At 38.5% G+C, this 16503-nt stretch overlaps 1 long non-coding RNA gene across 1 annotated transcript in view; it reads right to left on the bottom strand.

The window, feature by feature from the left end:
* Positions 1-16503, bottom strand: part of LOC107836779 (uncharacterized) — a 150807-nt gene that overhangs the window by 17924 nt on the left and 116380 nt on the right. The gene's annotated exons all lie outside the window — the stretch shown is intronic.

The following is a 16503-nucleotide window of genomic DNA, read 5'->3' as shown; positions in this document are numbered from 1 at the left end:
AAAACTTTTTTTATTTGACATTAAAAGAACAGCTGATTAGTAAAGATACACAAAAGGTACAGAAATGACACAAAGTCTAAACTAAAGATGTCTTTCTCTGTTTAGTGAAAAGAAACATGTTTGAGCAAAAAGAATAAAAAAAAGAGGACTATGATTTTATGTTTTTTGACTAACTATTAGCTTATTACAGACTCCATCAGATGCCTTTTACCAGTTAGCACAACCTTACACACACTAGCTAAGATATAGTATCGAGATTTGAGTGTTTACTTGCTGTGCAAGACAATGACTGAAAGGGTAAAATCTAATAACTGCGGTAGTGACAATGTTCAATTAACGTTTACTTTGACTATGCTCTCCATCATGTGCCTTTGGAATAATAATAGCATCTGATTAGATAAATATCTTCAGAAATTAATTTAAGTTGAAGTTATCCAAGTTATCCACTGACTCTTTCAAACACTAACTCTACTTTAGAAGACAATCAAGCTTCTTTCATGCAGCTCATGTTTGAAATGAGCATGTCCCGTTCTGCTTCAGGACGTTCTGACTAATTGGGATCAGTGTAGACACAGGAGCAGTTTGTTCCACGCTCCGTACTGCGAGTGCGCTTCTTCTGTTTTTCTTTGTCGGCTCATTGGAAAGGAGCCGGATTTTAAATAGAATTTTGCGGACCATGACAACAAAACAAAGCTGCTTTATTTTAGCGGCTAATGACTTGGCCTGGAGTAAAGCTATGCAGTTGACCGAGTTAAAAAATAAAAATAAAAAAATTAGGCAGAAAAAAAACGTATAGCTATGCATGAACTCATCCACACGGACAGAGTTGAAATTGCCAGTTCAAAAGCTCAGCCCCGAAGGGAAAGGAGAATTCATGCATGCCACTAAATAAAATGTGGATTTCATTTTCTTTGATCATATTTTAGGAGGGTCGTTTGAGGTAATGTTTTGTGAGTGCAACAATCTGGACAGTGTGCAAAACATTTCTTCTTCTTGCCCATACTTGCAGAAACATTTCCACGCAGACACATCCTGAAAGGAATGTGTACCCACAAGGTCCTCATTAGTGGCCACAGTTGGTTTATTCTAGTCATGCGTTTGCTTCATGCAGACCAAAAGCCCGATGCTGAGACAGAAAAAAGTTTGCTTCCTTATTAGGCCCGTTTGGAAATCTGTGAGTGAAAATAAAATGTTTATTTGAAAGTAAGCTAAAATAAAATGTTTATAAGTACCTCATATTTTCTTTTCCAGACTGGTGGGAAGGCAAGTTGAAAGAGCTGCAGTTCATGACCTGCGTAGACGTTGCATGACTCATGTATCTAGAAGGTTTTTTTTCTTTCAGACTGCTTAGTCTTATAGTTTGCACCAAACTTCACAGGTCTGGCTAATGCAGAGAAAGGCTGAATCAAATTTCACAGGGTTTGCTTAACCCAATGCACCTAACATATGTAGAGCTAAATTATTCCACTTAGAAAAGGGATACTTCTTCAAATAGCAGATGACATGGGTTTGTTGCAATGGGCCCAAATGCAAACAGTGGGACGTCTGATCATGTTCCAGGTACTTTATTGGAAAAAGGAGAAATCCTACAGGCAAATAGGAAAGGGAGGAGATGGGGCAAAATCCCTGAGACAACAGGGTGACACCAGATAAAACAAGAGGAAGACTGGTAAACAGGAAAATCTGGTAAGGACCAACCCAAAGGGAAGGTTTGATCCTGGTCAGTGAGACCAGGATCAAGTAAATTGAGTAAGTCCAACAGAGAGGATGGAAAGGAGATGTGAGGGAAGCAAATCCGAGGAGTTGAGAATAACTGTTAATGGCAGAAACGTATAAAGACGGTAAAAAAAACTCAGTGAGGTGCAGTATTTGACAAAAGTATGTATTCATCCATTGATGGAATTCAGTTCTTTCAATTACTTATGTGTGACCGATAGTTGACTGGGCGGTGGCCTCACCTGACTGAATTGTGTCAAGTTTGGTGCAGAGGTAGGAGTTGGCCTCTGCCTTTTCTTAGTTATTGTCACATAGTCATTTTGGATAACATTTGGGGATGGTCCCTTCCTGTTCCAACATGGCTGTGCACCAGTGCACAAAGGAAGGTTCAATGTAGAAAGACTGGTTTGCACACAGCACACCAGTCAAGCCTTTCGAGCACAAACAGCACAGCTCAGGCCTTCTCATCCTAGATACATGTCTGACCTCACAAATGTGCTTATTCAAGAACAATCAAAATATCCCATAAACACACTCCTAATTCTTCTTGGAAGTTTTCCTTGTGAAGTTGAAACTGTTATAGTTTCCAAAAATGAGCCAACACCGCATGGGCATATGATAAAAATTAGTAGCAGAAACTACTAAGCACAAGGCAACTGTAAGAAAAGAAAGCCAAATGTCAAAAACTCAAGAAAAACCAAAAGTAGTATGAACTCAGACAAAACCAAACAAAAAGTCCATAGGATCACCTCCTCAGACAGATCATCAGTTCTATAAACATATAAAATTTAAAAAGAATCCTATAAATGAGACATTCTGTCAAAACACCAACATCATCACTCGTGACCTTTTTCCCCAAAGAGAGAAAGTGTTAAAGGTAACCTGTCATCCTTCATGGCTGGGCTTTGCCTTGCATGGCTGTTTGACACGCATACACTCAGGTGATGACAAATCTCTGCTACAGTGTCTCAATTTAAACCCTAAGCTCTTTTCCTTTAAAGCATCTGGACATTTTAGCTAAGAAGAGTAAAAACGACGAGTGCTCTAAATTGCAAGGGGAGGTCAAAGGAGACAGGCACCCCCGCAAAAAATGTCACACTTCCAATTGCAACAATTTGTTCAATAAAACAGCCAAAATAGAATAAAAACAAAATCTAAGAATCAAAACAGTCATATACTGAGTGAAAATTGAATGCAACATTAAAAAAAAAAGAATATATTCCAAAGCAACTGCAGTGTGTCTCAAACCCCTTGTGGCTACAGGACCCACAAGGCGCTGAGGAAGCAGCATTATTCGCACCGTGCATTCATGAATGTGACAACTGCAGTCATGTGACATGGGCAGCAGTAACCAGCCAACCAGAACACTGATCTGCCCCAGGAGGTGACGATGCACACATGTTCCTACACAATTTGGCAAAACTCGAAACGCACATCTCTGTTTGAAGACCAAATGAGAGAACTTACTTTCATCCCACCCGTATGATCTTTTTAATCTACAGCTGTTCTTTTTAGCTAGAAGGCACATAAATATTCTCAAAAAATAAAACATTCAGATAAAGTGCTATAATCAGTTATTTTTTTTATTATTATTATATTCAATTCAGATTGGGTGTTTTGCATATATGACCTTCTGTTCTGTGCCAACAACCTGGTTTTTCTTGTTAAGATGCGTCTGAACGGCTGCAAACAAAGTCTTGAAGCAAGGTTCAAAAGTTAAACCAAAATCAATAGCAGAGCAAATCTACATTCAGATCAGCCTTACAGGTCACTTGTTTATGCCAGGCAGGGCTGCAATCAATGAGCAACCAGTGCAATTAGGTTCAATGAGGGAGCACTGCAGCGGTGACCATAAAGGTATGTCAAGACAAGAGAAGCTGGACCAAAAAGCAAACTCTAAAGAGCCTATAAAGTACAGCCCCCCTAAACCTGGAACATCAGAACAGCTAATGTTCTAAAGCATTTAGTTAATTATGTCAGATCCTTAAAATTGTGTCTTAAAACCTTAAAACATTTCAGCAAAGAACAAAAGATGAGGAGTTTTAGAATATTTTCCTGCAAATCTGGGTTGGCATCAATATGTTTGATGGAAAAAAAAAACCAAAGTAAGACAATTGTCTGATTTCCTTATGTTCAAACTGGTTTGGGGTTTTTGCCTCCATCATGGATGCTACTTTTGCCCAGTCCTATGTTTCAATCATGAACATGTCAAAAGGTAAAGTAAATGAGGCCTGCAGTGCTCCAGAAGTCATTCTGGCTAATGTTTTGACCTTCTGGTTGTGTCGTCATTGTGCTCTTAATTCAATTTTGGCTTGCCACTACTGGAAAAATTCACCACTTTCAAATTGAATATTTTCTCTATTTGTGAATAACTGATCTCACTTTTGTTTTAAATCCTGACAAATGGCTTTGTAATCCTTTCCAAATTGCATTTGTTTCTTCTCTCGTTAATTTTCCAGATTGTTTCTCTTTGAGATTTTTTAGCCAACTTTATGTTGTCAAACAGATTCTCTGGATATGGTTTTGTAACTAGCAGCATATTTAAGTATTCTCTCAGTGGACACAGTTGACGTTGTGTAGCAGTAAGCTTAATTTTGATTGGGCAGTCACAAAGGACGACCCTGAAGCAGAAAAGAAGTAAAAGATGAAGGACAATGTAACTCTGCTTTAATTGGTCCTCCTACAATAAGAAAGTAACCAGGAGAGACAATATGACTGATGTTTATTGCTCATTCACAGAGGTTTTTTTTTTTTTTATACAACATGGTTGCTGAATTAAACATTTGAGCTGAAATTGAAAGTGAAGGATTCACATTAACAATTCTTCTATTAAGCCACATCGGACACCTATGACTGTGTAACTCCATCCATCAACCCACTGAATTTTGTGATGCCTGGCTTCAGTATGTGGACTTCACTTCTTAACTTCCCTTTAACATCTACAAAAACACATTCCTCACGCTGACCTTAGAGCAATCTTCTAAAGAGACAGATTTTCATCACCCGCGCTCACGTTTAACAGATGAGCCTCTTAGAGGGATGACCAGCTGGTTTTTGTTGAGTCCTCTGTGGATAGAGCTGTGCGGCATGCCGAGACGTGATATTGAGAATATCCTGTTTATAGCCAGGTTTCTGGTGACCATTTGGTTTCAATTCACGTCTTCAACTCTGTCGCCGCTTTCCGAGTGGAATGCTGCCGACGTTACATTATTAAGTCGGAGATAACCAGGAGACGACTTGAGAGTCCTGTTTTAGGATGTGAAAAATAGTTGCATTCTGAAGACTTAAAGGATGTGGCACTAACGTTGAACTTTTTGCCTAATTATTTTCAACACCTCTTATTAGGACATTTATGAAGCTGAATGTTAGTTCTCCAAAGGAGGAGCTCCATGAGAAGTGAGAAAGGAAGACAGCTCTGCTGAAAGCAAAGAGCAAAGAGTCTATGTAGGACAGATGAGGTATAATGACTAAGGAATGCCTCTTTAGCAATGCCAAACAAATTACATAATGTACTAAAACACTCAGTAGAACCTGAGATGATCTGACTTTTTACAAATCTTAGAACTATTTTATCCCAGTTCACATTATTTCTTGCTTTTGTAGTTCAGGAAATGTGATCTTTCAAAGTTATTTCAGACGTTTTGGTTTTCACTTTGACAGGAGGCCATAAGTGCCTTGGGCAGCGGTGTCTAATTCCAGACCTCAGGCCTACAGTCCTGCATGTCTCAGATGGACTTTCCAGAGGGGGTGAATGAATGCATTCTGGAAAGATGGTTCTCCCTTGGCTTTGATGCTTTCATGCCTCATTCTAACAGGTTATGCTATCCTGTCTGTGGTCCCCCTTGAAAAAGAGATCTGGGTCTCAATGGGGTTTTAACTGGTTAAATAAATAATAAAAAAAAGAAAGTTATGCTTTGCCTGCAGGACACACTTTTCCTCACAATTGTCTTCAACTACTACTACTCTCAAATTTCCAATATTTGTTGTTATTTTATGTTTTTTCTCAGTTCCAGGTGTAATAACTACGCCTGATCTGACTTTTTGTTTGGCTGTGATACCTTTCTGGATGCATCAGTCCCAGAAAACACTTCGCAAAACACACACTGACAAACTTTTTTTTCTTCTTTTTTAGAGAATTCTGAGTCTTGTTACAATAATTATAATAGACTTATAGGTGTGATATGTGTCCTGATTTATGTCTCCATTAACAAAATTCTCCTCCAGGGTCCACTCTACGAGATCTTTAAAGTCACTTTGGGTAAAGCGATTGACATCCACTGCCCTCATTCCCATCTAATCAATGAGCAATCAGCCCCACATCTAATTCAAAGGCTATTAAGTAGCCAGTCTCTGTAATAGTCCGGACGCAGATGATGCACTGATTGAAGCCGAGCGATCCTCATCTCATCCTGTTAGGAACCTTGGCACGCACGCATTGTTTAAGGTCCATGCCTAATTACACGCTGTGAAAAGACATTAGGGAAAAACCTACTAAAAGCCATGAAGCATTAAATGTCAAGTTCATTAAAAATCTGCTGCGTGATTTTGAGCCATTCTGTTGAAGCTCGACTATGCTAATTGGATACTTAAAGTTACAGGCACAGCAGCGACTGAACTGTTTCATGGCTTCAGCTTCTTTTTTGCATAAATACTTAAAATTTCAGCATAATTTACTTTGGCTTATTATATGCCAGTGATGTCTGACCACTACTATTTATGCACCCGTCCTAACCTGCAACTTTTAGATCCTTACTCTTAACCCAAATTTAATGGATGGCTCAGTAATAGACTGCTGACACTTACGCAAAGAACATAACTTATTTATTCGGTGCTGGTGTTCCAGCAAGCGAGCTCACATCGTCTCCATTTTATATTCTTTACAATGGATTTTAGGATTGGTTTTTAAAATTCTCATCCTAACATATGGAGCCCTAAACAGCCAGACCCCAGATTACTCATCTAATCTTCTTACGAAATATACTGCTGCGTGCCGTCTTTGTTCAGAGGCTCAGAATTTTCTCGTTGTTCCTCTCATCAGACTGAAGACTGAAGAGGACAGAGAAATTCAGTCTGACAAGCCAGACTTTGGAGCTGGAGATTGGTGCTCCAGAGAAACTCTTGGAAATGCTCTATCCTGTGTTTTAACGTGATTGTCATACTTATAAACGTAGATATCAAATATATTTTGGTGGGTTTACATGCAGACTAGAGATTTTCCAGCTAAAATGAAAATCACAATAGCAGTGGGTTTGTTGGCTTGACTCATTGGCATTCTGACAGGCCCAATGGCTTAAGGCACAATGATTTTAGGAACGATAATGCAGTAATGCATTATTCAACTTGGTTAGCATTAATGTATGAGGGACGGCACAAAGTAACTCGGAGTACCAAAAAAAAAAATAAAATAAAATCAAGGATGAAAAGGCATGTGTTCTGAAAGGTTTTCTTATCTGAAGTGTGGTTTGGGAAAGTTGATTCCCCTGTGCGACTGAGTCAAAGAGGACTGAAAGAGTGAGAGATGAATAATGCAGGTCAGGATCCTATTGTTTGGAGAAGGCCCTCTGCTCACAATGCAGCACAGAAGACTGAAATATTGATTCACCACTTACAAGTTGTTGTTTGGATGTTGTCTGACTTTTAGGAAGGGTTAGGCTCTTTTTTATTGGATTCTTTTGTGGAAAGTCCATGCAAGATATAATGCGTACCTCAGATGTCTGAGGTAAGTGTTTAAAGCCAACGTTTATATGAAATATGATGAAAAGCAATTTTGTCCTTGAGAAATTGGAATGACAGATTAACTGCAATACCATGAAACCAGAAAAAAAGTTTAATTTGTAACTGGAGTGTTGCAGCAAGTTAAAAACTAGTTACGACACAGGGAGAAGGGAATTACAATTAACATTTAGCATCGTTTTAACAAATTATTATATTCAAATAATAAAGAAAATAATTGTACTTCATTGATGGACTAATTTAGTATGAAATGTAAAGGATAATTTTGTCTAATTTGTGTCAAAGAGTTCATGCATGGATACAGTGAACTCGCTGATATTAACCTGATACCACTGTGCGTATTAATACATTTTGATGTATATTTGCACCAACTATACTGCAACTATAATGTATTATATTGTTTTATCTACTACAATAGGCTGCTATAATCATTTTAAGGGGGATTTTAGATATTCACATGAAGCTGTGGTCTCTAATCTCTCTAAATATATTATTTGCAGGCATAGTAAATATTAGCATGGAAATCTTTGGAATCAATTTATATTTACTCTTTTAAGACGTTAATATTTTTAAACAGTAAAGCTCAGGGATCCAGCTAGCTGCCCTAGTTAGCTTGTATGTAATTTGGCAAAGCTCTTGCCAGGTTACTTGTGGCTGACAAAACAGAGATCTTCTTACAGACTGGATGTGAAACAAACAGAGGAAGCATTCCCAAGGGTGAGCCCAAATGCAAAGTGGCCTGGGTGACTCCAGGAGGAGCTGAGAAAGTCACAGGAAAGAGTGTTATTAAATGACAGCTGACAGGGCTGGAGGAAGGAGAATGTGTGTTGTGACTGAGCAGAAGTGTGAAGCCGGGTGTTAAAAGGAGAAATGACAGGACAGGAGGTTAGGAGGGGAGATGAGGTGGTGGAGCTGTAATTATGGGATATAAGGAACCTGGCTGTCACTTCCACTCCTCGTTTAGTGTTGGGCTTATTTTCCATTACACTTCCTTACTACATTTCTTTTTTTTAAAAAGAAGAAGCCTTTCATTATCCTGGTTGGACGCATCACTGATCCTAAATTTAGCGCAGCACCTTATTGCTGAGCTTTTTTTCCCTCCCTAACCACACGACTCGGGTTCATTGTCATTTCTGACTTTAAACTTGCCGTCTTTTGTGCTCGTCATGTTAAAAATACTAACTGCTTCAAGATATTTAACATCCAACTTTTGGCAACTGAATTAGCGGTGAGTTTTCAGTAGAGACTATTTACCTGGCAGTAGAAAAAAACAACAACTATGTTACAGGATGTTTTATACCACAACACGTCAGTGTTTGTGGACAGACGGACATTACCAATATATTTTATTATAGTTTATTGAATCGCTTAAAATCATCTGACATGTTGACTGACCTGAGATGTTTCTTACATTTCTGATTCTTTCTGGTGTTTTATGATGATTTCTAATACTTTTCATATATTTTCTGATCAATCATGTCTGCTTATTCTATTTTCTAAACAGAATGACTATCCAAACATTATGGTAGAAAATGTTTTGCATTTTTTTTGTATGTTAAATTTTTTTTTTCTTTTCTCTTTTTTTAAAGAACATAAAAAATCTTTACATTACTATTAATTTCAGAATATCACAAAGTTCTAACTTTTTGAGATGTACCTGTGCGATGCTAATAGCATTTGGAAATCTAGGAAGGTCTGAAAGTCTACAGCTTAACATTTTATGACAAAAAAAAAAAAAAGATCTGTTTACTACACTAAGTGAGACATCTCTCTTTATACTTTGGCTCAAAAAGCAAAAAACAAGGACAGTGGATGTTAAAAGCCTTTGGCAGCAGATTCATCAGGACAAGGTCAAAAAATGTTGGCCTGAAACTCCAGACACAACCAACCAGATGAAATTGTGCTTTTTATTCTCATATTTCTCTCGTATAATAAATCAGCAAGATAACTTATAGCTGTGTCTGGGCAATTGTACAACTTTCAGAATTAATGGCTATATATTGAATTGCTTTGCACAGCACTGCAAGGATTGAAATATACGTGGGCATGTTGTATAAGTGTGATGAAATTGTTGCTGCAGCAAGCAGAGAAAGTGGATTTTTGTATTTCAGCAGCTGAAGTAAAGCATTTTTTTAAAGCTTTTTTTTTTTGTCCCCACACACCAGAAATAAAATAACAGAAAGCAGGGGCAGAAGCCTCACGTGTGTCTGTGAATTTATTAAAAACCAGAGATTGTTCAAGGCAGCTGAAGATGATGAAGGGCTCAATCTCCTGAGCTTTATAAATACTCCTTCCTGTATAGTAAAGGATGACAGAAGCTGATCTGCTTCAGATATTCCTTGAAAACCATAAAATACTTCTGAAAGTTCTACTTCAGTTCTAAAGGATTTAAAGAAAACCACTTCCTCTTGTTTTGTTTGAAATATTTTGGTTCAAATTCTTCCTGTCCTCTGTGAGTGGAAACACTTACCGTGTGGTTGGAGCAGGGAGTGCCGGTCCACGTCTGTGGTCTAGTCAGAACTGACTGAATCAGCATCCAATCCTTTCCATTTCTCTGACCCAGAGCAACTGACTTATTGTTTTCTCAGTGACCACAACCATAATGATGTAGGTTTCAGATATGTCAAACATTTGTCCTGTCAGTCGCTGATGGAAATCCAAACTGATTATTTGGTGGAGCTCTAAAGGGCAAGTCCAACACATCTGCTACCAATTTTTGTCCAAAATCTGTCTTCCCAGGACCTTGGTGTCAATCCCATTCTGGTAAAACTAACAATGGCTCTGGAAGTACCTTAGTAAACTCCACTGAAATGCAGTTTTCTTCATAAGGGTTTAAAGCTACCTGACAAAACTCAGCTTCTCCTGTGTACATAAGTGAAAATGTGGGTTTAGTTATGACTTACTCTCATTGGCACATCTGTAACATCTGTTTTACTGATTGTTAAAACAGTTAGCAAAATTAATCAAAAAGATAGCAGCAACTTGACATGGTGAAGACGATACAGCAAAGTTCAAACAGAGGATCAGAATTGGAAAGAAAGGAGCTGAAATAAGTTTGAATGTGGCCTGGTTGTTGGTGCCAAACAGGCTGGTCTGAGTATTTCAGAAAGAGCTGATCTACAGAGGCTTTAACACAATAGCTGGGAATGCAAAACAGGACCATAAAGTGGCCTTTTAGCCAGCCTTCTCAGGAATACAGAAGAACGTCTGAAAATAATTTCAAAGTAAAGGGCAAAGCTGACTTAAACATGCCAAAAATCAAATTAGGGAAACCAACAATTATAAAGATTTGCAACTCTGTTATTAGTCCTTCTATTCATTCATTGTTCCATCATTTAATGTCCAACACGGCTGAAGTAGAGGCTAATATAACAGCTAGCAAGTTTGTACAGGGATGCGACTTTATTACTTACGGAGGCCAAATAGAGACTCTAGTCTTCAGTCTTCAACTGTTACTAGAAACTGACATCTAAAATGTCCACTTGTGTCACATTGTGCTAAATATTCTACATGTTTAAGGAGATTTCTGGAAAGTTGGAGCGCAAAAGCAGTCCTTGGCTTTTGACTTGACAGACAGAAATTTAAGCTAACCGCCAGCAAAGCAGAGCGGAAAAAGTGACTGAGGTGATGTGTGTCTGCGTAAGTGTTGCCCAAAGAACCGCAGACCTCTAATGGATTGGGGATTTCTCATGTCTGCTGAAAGATCTTGCCATTTCTTTTCCCTCATCCTTGCCTGAAACCTTTTTGCCTTTTTGTATTTGCCGGTAAATAGAAGACGGACTGCTCACCCTCTTCAAGGAAAATCAATAGGCTTCAAGTGTATCCAACAGTATGGTGCTTTGATAATTAACGAGGCAAACAAATGTTTTACCTCCTGGAAAGTCAGGTCTACATTTATTTTTCACATTATTCTGTGCTCCAGCGCCTTTGTGTTTTAATTAGTGTCTTACAGAGCAAACCAGGTCATTAGAGTCTGGGGAAAATTTATATTTGCAAAGGGTTCTGCATCTAGGGTTCGGATTATTTACCAATCTAAGAAAGGAGGCACAAACCTTTAATAACCAGTTATCAGTTAAAGGTGTATCTGATGGAAAATCTTTCAAAATGCAGCCCAGGTAGCTTTGACATTCATCAAAATGCAAAACTACTTAAAGAGGACTGACCAAAGTCCAGCCACAAAATAAGCACAGCATGATTTTTGGTGAAGGAAACTTTTCAACCATTTTCATCACAGCTTGTAATTCTAGAAATCCAAACCCTAAAAAAGTCATTGTTAAGAAGGAAATGGTGAACTGGTGTATTTATTTGGGCTCCATCAAGTCTAAAAAGGTTACATTGGAAAAAAGGACCCAGTCTTGTTGAAATTAAGAACTTACTAAGTTATGTATCATCTATGCAGCAGTGATTTATCAATATTAGCTTCTTTTCCCTCATATTGTCACATCAAATATGAAGCAAACTTGAGTGCCTGCAGTGTTTATATTCCTGTGGCAAGCAGCATGATGGTAAAAAAAAAAAAGAAGTAGTGAGGCTGAAAATCATAAAAGTTCATTAACTTTAAAGAGTGTTGCCTGGTACAATGTAACTTGATTTCAGCTATAAAAGAGACCACTGAGGGACAAAAACCAAATCTGTATAAAATTTTTGATTAAATCAACTTAAAATCAGATTTTTCAAATTGCAACCCAATTCAGGTTCTGCCCCATTTACAGCACATTTCTCTTGTGGCGACAAAACAAACCAACACACGGAACAGCTGTGGTCTCGTCACAAACCCTCTGGGTTTGCGCACTGCCTAAACCACTTGCCAAATGAAAAAGCATGAAAAGTGCTGGTCTGGAGAGTCTTTAAGATTTCATGGGGTCTTTTGAGAGCTCTTTCATTTGCCCTCAAAATCTGACTTTTCCGATTCATCTGACAGAGGCTAATGCTTCCTAAGAGCCAAAGGCTGCATTGTTCCAAAGCCTGCTGGGTAAAAGTAAAAATACAGACTTCTACAGATGTAGAAATACAGTTCGAGAATCAGAGAAGGTCAAATATGCATGAAGGGAAGTGGAGGCTGTGGTTTGCCTTTATATTTGAAAAGCTCTTAACATGATCTCAATTGGGAATTTTTGGAGGCAGACGAGACGGCAAAAAATAGAAATGCCATTTTACCCTGTAATATAACATCATCATGGATTTTTAAAGCTGAAACAGAACCGGCTACTGGATAGTGGGGGGCGGAGGGACTGTTATTTGATAAATCACTTTAAGCTAAAAGTGGCCGAGAATTAACTCAGAATGAAAAAGGTAATCCCACCCCAAAAGACTTTTTGAATGAAATAAAGACAAATACATGAGATTTAATAGTGAATAAAAACGGCAGAACCGACATGAGTTAAGTCTAGAGCCGCTTTAATGAAATAATCTTTCTATTTGTGCTTTGTTTCATCACACCCTGCTTGTTCTGGTAAGCAGAAACATGATACTCTCTTGTAGTTGATGTGATGCCATGAAACAGATTTTAGTCATCCTTCCTCAACAATGCCAGAAACTGAGAAGAAGAGCAACTGATGGAAAATCAGACCATGGCTCGGTTCATTCAGAGAGATGTACTTGTAAGTTTACTGAGGAAGCATTGACAAATTCTTAACAATTGCTGCATAATAGTGTGGTTGTATACTAATGCATCTAAGCTAATTGGACTTTTCACAAGTTAAATATCAGTGACTGTCAAGTTTCCCTTTCTGTGCTGAAGTATTCCTTTTGATAGTGATATTTGAAATTATAAGATGTGTAATAAACATATGATTGTTTTTTTTAATTCATAGCTTGTTCTGCTATCCAATTCACCCAATGTTGTAATCTTACAAAATTGTCATTACATCTTACAAAAACAAAAAAAAAAACATGAAAACAGATTTATGTCTGAAGTACTCCCACAAAACCATCTGAAAGGTTCAGATTCAGGTTTTAGAAAAAATCTGCAACATTACAAAATGTGGAGAGAGCCAAGGGTTTTTCATACCTTCTGGTGGAGCTGTAATGTACTGTACATTTGGGAAGCTTTGTGACGGTTACAAGCAGATGAGGAGATTCATAATTGAAGACTCCCAGCAGAAGACAGATGTTGGCATACTGTAAAGCTGACGGCACAGTAATCCTCTCCCGTGGCTCAGCAGTGGGACGCACGTAGAGCACAAACTTATTTAACCAGAAAATCATATATGCAGATAGAGCAGCTAGAACCGACCCCATACATGAACAGCTAAGCCAGACATTACAATTCACACACAACTGTCTGTCGGGGCGGTTTGGTCTTTGGTTGACCTTTAATCCTTTACTTTTAGCGCTGCAGTCCTCCAGCCACTGACCTTCTACTGGTGGCTGGATGAGCTAGCCAGTGAGTGTGAGTGGTCCTTAGGCAGGAAATGTGCAGTCCCTTTAAATCTTTGTGGATTAATTTTCATGACTGGTTGCAGGATTTCTCTGAAGTTCTAAGTCAAACCAGTCAGTTTTTTTTATTTCTTTGTAAAGACCCAGATTCTGGTATTTATGGAAAACAGCATCATTTTGGAGGCTTGGGGGAGTAGAGCTTGACTTTTTAGTCTAAAAACAACATAGACAGTGTAAAAAGGTCTGATCACAAATAATCTACCAAATATTCCGTTTGAGGATGTTTTACTCTTAGCAGTGAAATCTGAATCATTCATTGCCTCTTAAAACTGAGATTTTCATAATTCTTTCCTATGATTTGAGGTCTTTTTAATAAGAGGCCAGAGAAAGCAGCCAACATTCAATTTGGGTCAATGATGAAACAATGAATCAGTTTGTTGGAAAGCATTTCATGCCCGCACTTGTGAAGTGGAGTCTGTGATGCTGGGTCGTCACTGCATTTTTCAATTTAATAATTCAGAGCGTAGGGCCAAAACAACACAGAAATGCTTCACAAGACACACAATCAATCAACAATCAATCTGGACAAAACACTTCTCTGAGAAGACAGTGATCTTGTTTAAAAACACAGGTTACCCAAAAATCGATTGAATGTATCCTGCTCTGTACTATCTCTTAAAATTCCAAATCACTAGCAGATTATTCACAATTGTATTCCTGCTTCTAGGTCCTGTCTCTTGTTAATGAACCTTGTTACAATCAGAACCATCCTATGGGAACCCAGTCATCTTTGAGCTGCATTAGGCCAGATAATACCATCCTTAGTGAAAGCCTGCCATTTAAGAGTGATAAATAGTCTCCTTGTGGACTGTAATCTGATGCACACACTTTTTAAACAATGGCTTGAGCCAAAATTGCTGTGCAGTCAATGAATGTGTCACTGTTTTAGCAATAAGAGTTTAGCCTTTTTCACTTATAATCCCTCTTTAATTCTTCTTGGGAAATGTTGTTGCTGTTTATGTAAAGCGTATGAATATTCAGTGGAAAAAAGGCCAGGTTTGACTTTCCAGATGCAAATTGAGTCAGGATGCCGCCAGGGGATTCTGCTCAGCCACTCAAATGAGAAAAGGGGGAACAAAGAGCAGAAAAGTCACCCTTTTTATTAATTGTGTTTGTTCTAACAATTGCCCTTTAGAAAAGTCAGAGGACTTGATTAAATTACTGCTCATGCTCTATGGAGGTAGCAGCATGTTAAGGCATTGTGAGACAGGGTCTGTAATCTAACAACGAGGGCAATAAAGATGGCTGGCCCTCAACCATGGATTGTACCTCAACCATGTTTCACATCTACACACTGAAATGTCTTAGTAACTTTCTTCAAGCTCATAAACGTTGAATTGTGTGGTTATAATGAGGAAAAAATGTGGAACACTTACAGGATTTAAGGACTTTCACAAGATACTGAACATATAGAGCCTGCTGTTCTGCATGAATTCCCAAACAGCACCTCATAGCATTTGTTAACTCATAGTTCAACTGAGTCTGATGGGAATGATGTTGCAAATACTTGAAGGCCAGCCAGCTGTTATCCCTTATAGCACCCTATAAACCCTCAGGGCCTTTCGGAGTTGAGGCTTTCTTTTTCCAGGTCACCACACTTGTTTGTTTCCCACAGCTGAGTCCATCTCCGGCTACAGTTGGTAAAGCACGTATAGGGTAATTAAAGGAGATCCCCGGGTGGAGGGAGTGAGGCAGTAAGGGCAGGCGCAGAAGAGTAAGTGGTCGTGACATTCTTGGCCCTCCCCCCCGCACACACATGTTCCTTATCCCTGAGGCGTCGTCATGGGTTATGAAGGCATGGGGATGAGACAGATGCATGCTAAGTAATGTGGCTCATGAAAGTCACATACGACTGGGTAAAGGGGATGTGGAGCTGAAATGTGTTGTAATGCTGTGGAGGAGAAAAACGCAACAAACGGCGAGAGAAAGAAGAGGATGAGATTGGCATGTTTGAACCGTTTTCTCTTTGCGAGATTTATACCATTTATGGCAATTACCGTTGCCATAAACGGTAATTGATATAGACGATCAGGAACAATCCAAGAACCACCAAGACTCAATTCTGACATCAAGATCTACTGGAAAATAGTCCAACTTTCCATAGTGATGCAAATACCACACTGCCATGGAGTGAGAGGATGCCAGCGATGAAACAAGCCTCTGCTCTACAACTGATAACTTGATTAAGACACTGAACACCCACAAGAACGAGTCAAATGCCTTCTGGAGAAAAGCTTCACTGTCAAATGAGAAAAATATTGACGTACCTGGTCACATGTTGCTTGAAGGAGCTTAGGGGAGATTCGCAAAGCCGAGTGCACAAAGCAAACATTGCTAAAGGATTAGTCAGGTGTATGAATATTTTATTTTAAGCCTGCTGTATTTGTAGTTTTGAACCAGGAATAATTAGAGATAAATTATAAAAAATATGAACTTATTCACCAATTTCTTGTTTTAAAGAATACCTGTCTTATAGCGTGAAAGAATAAAAGCTTGGATACATGGTTGAAACATTGGAGACAGGGAAGAGCCCTACAAAAAATAACATTTAGTTAATTATTGACAAATGGTTTTGCTTCATTGTTTAAGCAGATTAATTGATGCATGTTTATATAT

Source organism: Poecilia formosa, unplaced genomic scaffold, assembly GCF_000485575.1.
Source record: "Poecilia formosa unplaced genomic scaffold, Poecilia_formosa-5.1.2 Scaffold83, whole genome shotgun sequence".
NCBI lineage: Eukaryota > Metazoa > Chordata > Actinopteri > Cyprinodontiformes > Poeciliidae > Poecilia > Poecilia formosa.
This window is presented reverse-complemented; position numbering and strand designations above follow the sequence as displayed.